This window comes from Carassius gibelio, chromosome B22 (assembly GCF_023724105.1).
Source record: "Carassius gibelio isolate Cgi1373 ecotype wild population from Czech Republic chromosome B22, carGib1.2-hapl.c, whole genome shotgun sequence".
Lineage (NCBI taxonomy): Eukaryota > Metazoa > Chordata > Actinopteri > Cypriniformes > Cyprinidae > Carassius > Carassius gibelio.
Genome location: NC_068417.1, coordinates 49,862,888 through 49,867,887, shown reverse-complemented (window position 1 = coordinate 49,867,887; position 5,000 = coordinate 49,862,888). Strand labels below are relative to the sequence as shown.

Sequence of the window (5,000 nt, the reverse complement as noted above, 5' to 3'; positions counted from 1 at the left end):
TTGGACATTTTTCACTTAGTATATAATAATTTTGCCAAAAAATAGAGTCAATGCCTGATCTCTGAATATTAGCAGGTTTGGGCCTGCTTAGTACATGGATGGGAGACTGCCTGGGAATACCAGGTGTTTTAATCTTTTTGGAAAATTTCACGAATTATATAATAATCTTTCATAAAAAAAAAAAAAAAAAGAGTCAATGCCCGATCTCTGAATCTTAGCAGGTTTAGGTCTGATTAGTACTTTGATGAGAGACTGCCTAGGAATACCAGGTGCTTTAAGCTTTTGGGTTTTCATTCCTACTTATATAATGTACTGGCGATAAGATTGGCTGGTCTTTAAATAGCCCTCTCTTTGCAGCAGACTTCGCTTACGGCCATACCATCCTGGCTATGCCTGATCTCGTCTGATCTCGGAAGCTAAGCAGGTTTGGGCCTGGTTAGTACTTGGATGGGAGACCGCCTGGGAATACCAGGTGCTGTAAGCTTTTTGGAAATTTTTCACTTAGTATATAATAATTTTGCCAAAAAATAGAGTCAATGCCTGATCTCTGAATATTAGCAGGTTTGGGCCTGGTTAGTACATGGATGGGAGACTGCCTGGGAATACCAGGTGCTGTAAGCTTTTTGGACATTTTTCACTTAGTATATAATAATTTTGCCAAAAAATAGAGTCAATGCCCGATCTCTGAATATTTGCAGGTTTGGGCCTGGTTAGTACATGGATGGGAGACTGCCTGGGAATACCAGGTGCTTTAATCTTTTTGGAAAATTTCACGAATTATATAATAATCTTTCATTTAAAAAAAAAAAAAAAAAAAAAAAAAGAGTCAATGCCCGATCTCTGAATCTTAGCAGGTTTAGGTCTGGTTAGTACTTTGATGAGAGACTGCCTAGGAATACCAGGTGCTTTAAGCTTTTGGGTTTTCTTTCCTACTTAAATAATGTACTGGCGATAAGATTGGCTGGTCTTTAAATAGCCCTCTCTTTGCAGCAGACTTCGCTTACGGCCATACCAACCTGGCTATGCCGGATCTCGTCTGATCTCGTAAGCTAAGCAGGTTTGGGCCTTGTTAGTACTTGGATGGGAGACCGCCTGGGAATACCAGGTGCTGTAAGCTTTTTGGACATTTTTCACTTAGTATATAATAATTTTGCCAAAAAATAGAGTCAATGCCTGATCTCTGAATATTAGCAGGTTTGGGCCTGCTTAGTACATGGATAGGAGACTGCCTGGGAATACCAGGTGTTTTAATATTTTTGGAAAAGTTCACGAATTATATAATAATCTTTCATTAAAAAAAAAAAAAGAGTCAATGCCCGATCTCTGAATCTTAGCAGGTTTAGGTCTGGTTAGTACTTTGATGAGAGACTGCCTAGGAATACCAGGTGCTTTAAGCTTTTGGGTTTTCTTTACTACTTATATAATGTACTGGCGATAAGATTGGCTGTTCTTTAAATAGCCCTCTCTTTGCAGCAGACTTCGCTTACGGCCATACCAACCTGGCTATGCCCGATCTCGTCTGATCTCGGAAGCTAAGCAGGTTTGGGCCTGGTTAGTACTTGGATGGGAGATCGCCTGGGAATACCAGGTGCTGTAAGCTTTTTGGACATTTTTCACTTAGTATATAATAATTTTGCCAAAAAATAGAGTCAATGCCCGATCTCTGAATCTTAGCAGGTTTAGGTCTGGTTAGTACTTTGATGAGAGACTGCCTGGGAATACCAGGTGCTTTAAGCTTTTGGGTTTTCTTTCCTACTTATATAATGTACTGGCGATAAGATCGGCTGGTCTTTAAATAGCCCTCTCTTTGCAGCAGACTTCGCTTACGGCCATACCAACCTGGCTATGCCCAATCTCGTCTGATCTCGGAAGCTAAGCAGGTTTGGTCCTGGTTAGTACTTGGATGTGAGACCGCCTGGGAATACCAGGTGCTGTAAGCTTTTTGGACATTTTTCACTTAGTATATAATAATTTTGCCAAAAAATAGAGTCAATGCCTGATCTCTGAATATTAGCAGGTTTGGGCCTGCTTAGTACATGGATGGGAGACTGCCTGGGAATACCAGGTGTTTTAATCTTTTTGGAAAATTTCACAAATTATATAATAATCTTTCATAAAAAAAAAAAAAGAGTCAATGCCCGATCTCTGAATCTTAGCAGGTTTAGGTCTGATTAGTACTTTGATGAGAGACTGCCTAGGAATACCAGGTGCTTTAAGCTTTTGGGTTTTCATTCCTACTTATATAATGTACTGGCGATAAGATTGGCTGGTCTTTAAATAGCCCTCTCTTTGCAGCAGACTTCGCTTACGGCCATACCATCCTGGCTATGCCTGATCTCGTCTGATCTCGGAAGCTAAGCAGGTTTGGGCCTGGTTAGTACTTGGATGGGAGACCGCCTGGGAATACCAGGTGCTGTAAGCTTTTTGGAAATTTTTCACTTAGTATATAATAATTTTGCCAAAAAATAGAGTCAATGCCAATCTCTGAATATTAGCAGGTTTGGGCCTGGTTAGTACATGGATGGGAGACTGCCTGGGAATACCAGGTGCTGTAAGCTTTTTGGACATTTTTCACTTAGTATATAATAATTTTGCCAAAAAATAGAGTCAATGCCCGATCTCTGAATATTTGCAGGTTTGGGCCTGGTTAGTACATGGATGGGAGACTGCCTGGGAATATCAGGTGCTTTAATCTTTTTGGAAAATTTCACGAATTATATAATAATCTTTCATTTAAAAAAAAAAAAAAAAAAAAAAAAAAGAGTCAATGCCCGATCTCTGAATCTTAGCAGGTTTAGGTCTGGTTAGTACTTGTATGAGAGACTGCCTAGGAATACCAGGTGCTTTAAGCTTTTGGGTTTTCTTTCCTACTTATATAATGTACTGGCGATAAGATTGGCTGTTCTTTAAATAGCCCTCTCTTCAATCAATCAATCAATCACCTTTATTTATATAGTGCTTTAAACAAAATACATTGTGTCAAAGCACTGAACAACATTCATTTGGAAAACAGTGTCTCAATAATGCAAAATGATAGTTAAAGGCAGTTCATCATTGAATTCAGCTATGTCATCTCTGTTCAGTTGAAATAGTGTCTGTTTTTATTTGCAATCAAGTCAATGATATCGCTGTAGATGAAGTGACCCCAACTAAGCAAGCCAGAGGCGACAGCGGCAAGGAACCGAAACTCCATCGGTGACAGAATGGAGAAAAAAACCTTGGGAGAAACCAGGCTCAGTTGGGGGGTCAGTTCTCCTCTGACCAGACGAAAACCAGTAGTTCAATTCCAGGCTGCAGCAAAGTCAGATTGTGCAGAAGAATCATCTGTTTCCTGTGGTCTTGTCCTGGTGCTCCTCTGAGACAAGGTCTTTACAGGGGATCTGTATCTGGGGCTCTAGTTGTCCTGGTCTCCGCTGTCTTTCAGGGCAGTAGAGGTCCTTTCTAGGTGCTTTTTGGACATTTTTCACTTAGTATATAATAATTTTGCCAAAAAATAGAGTCAGTGCCTGATCTCTGAATATTAGCAGGTTTGGGCCTGTTTAGTACATGGATGGGAGACTGCCTGGGAATATACTGCCTTTAATTATAATTTTGCATTATTGAGACACTGTTTTCCTAATGAATGTTGTTCAGTGCTTTGACGCAATGTATTTTGTTTAAAGCACTATATAAATAAAGGTGATTGATTGATTGATTGAATACCAGGTGCTGTAAGCTTTTTGGACATTTTTCACTTAGTATATAATAATTTTGCCAAAAAAAAGTCAATGCCCGATCTCTGAATATTTGCAGGTTTGGGCCTGGTTAGTACATGGATGGGAGACAGCCTGGGAATACCAGGTGCTTTAATCTTTTTGGAAAATTTCACGAATTATATAATAATCTTTCATTAAAAAAAAAAAAAGAGTCAATGCCCGATCTCTGAATCTTAGCAGGTTTAGGTCTGGTTAGTACTTTGATGAGAGACTGCCTAGGAATACCAGGTGCTTTAAGCTTTTGGGCTTTCTTTCCTACTTATATAATGTACTGGCGATAAGATTGGCTGGTCTTTAAATAGCCCTCTCTTTGCAACAGACTTCGCTTACGGCCATACCAACCTGGCTATGCCCGATCTCGTCCGATCTCGGAAGCTAAGCAGGTTTGGGCCTGGTTAGTACTTTGATGGGAGACCGCCTGGGAATACCAGGTGCTGTAAACTTTTTGGACATTTTTCACTTAGTTTATAATAATTTTGCCAAAAAATAGAGTCAATGCCCGATCTCTGAATCTTAGCAGGTTTAGGTCTGGTTAGTACTTTGATGAGAGACTGCCTAGGAATACCAGGTGCTTTAAGCTTTTGGGTTTTCTTTACTACTTATATAATGTACTGGCGATAAGATTGGCTGTTCTTTAAATAGCCCTCTCTTTGCAGTAGACTTCGCTTACGGCCATACCAACCTGGCTATGCCCGATCTCGTCTGATCTCGGAAGCTAAGCAGGTTTGGGCCTGGTTAGTACTTGGATGGGAGATCGCCTGGGAATACCAGGTGCTGTAAGCTTTTTGGAAATTTTTCACTTAGTATATAATAATTTTGCCAAAAAATAGAGTCAATGCCAATCTCTGAATATTAGCAGGTTTGGGCCTGGTTAGTACATGGATGGGAGACTGCCTGGGAATACCAGGTGCTGTAAGCTTTTTGGACATTTTTCACTTAGTATATAATAATTTTGCCAAAAAATAGAGTCAATGCCCGATCTCTGAATATTTGCAGGTTTGGGCCTGGTTAGTACATGGATGGGAGACTGCCTGGGAATACCAGGTGCTTTAATCTTTTTGGAAAATTTCACGAATTATATAATAATCTTTCATTTAAAAAAAAAAAAAAAAAAAAAAAAAAGAGTCAATGCCCGATCTCTGAATCTTAGCAGGTTTAGGTCTGGTTAGTACTTTGATGAGAGACTGCCTGGGAATACCAGGTGCTTTAAGCTTTTGGGTTTTCTTTCCTACTTATATAATGTAC

At 39.7% G+C, this 5,000-nt stretch overlaps 7 non-coding genes across 7 annotated transcripts; all 7 read left to right on the top strand.

Moving 5' to 3' along the window:
* Positions 1-365: 365 nt before the first annotated feature.
* On the top strand, positions 366-484 carry LOC128000841 (5S ribosomal RNA). Its single transcript, XR_008173615.1, has one exon. It is a non-coding gene; the product is annotated as a 5S ribosomal RNA (ribosomal RNA).
* Positions 485-998: 514 nt separating this feature from the next.
* LOC128006316 (5S ribosomal RNA) lies at positions 999-1,117 on the top strand. The gene has a single exon (XR_008178944.1). It is a non-coding gene; the product is annotated as a 5S ribosomal RNA (ribosomal RNA).
* Positions 1,118-1,481: 364 nt separating this feature from the next.
* LOC127995896 (5S ribosomal RNA) lies at positions 1,482-1,600 on the top strand. Its single transcript, XR_008168824.1, has one exon. It is a non-coding gene; the product is annotated as a 5S ribosomal RNA (ribosomal RNA).
* Positions 1,601-1,821: 221 nt separating this feature from the next.
* LOC128006263 (5S ribosomal RNA) lies at positions 1,822-1,940 on the top strand. Its single transcript, XR_008178892.1, has one exon. It is a non-coding gene; the product is annotated as a 5S ribosomal RNA (ribosomal RNA).
* Positions 1,941-2,303: 363 nt separating this feature from the next.
* LOC128000840 (5S ribosomal RNA) lies at positions 2,304-2,422 on the top strand. The gene has a single exon (XR_008173614.1). It is a non-coding gene; the product is annotated as a 5S ribosomal RNA (ribosomal RNA).
* Positions 2,423-4,079: 1,657 nt separating this feature from the next.
* Positions 4,080-4,198, top strand: LOC127996600 (5S ribosomal RNA). Its single transcript, XR_008169499.1, has one exon. It is a non-coding gene; the product is annotated as a 5S ribosomal RNA (ribosomal RNA).
* Positions 4,199-4,419: 221 nt separating this feature from the next.
* Positions 4,420-4,538, top strand: LOC127995894 (5S ribosomal RNA). Its single transcript, XR_008168822.1, has one exon. It is a non-coding gene; the product is annotated as a 5S ribosomal RNA (ribosomal RNA).
* The last annotated feature ends 462 nt before the right edge of the window (positions 4,539-5,000 follow it).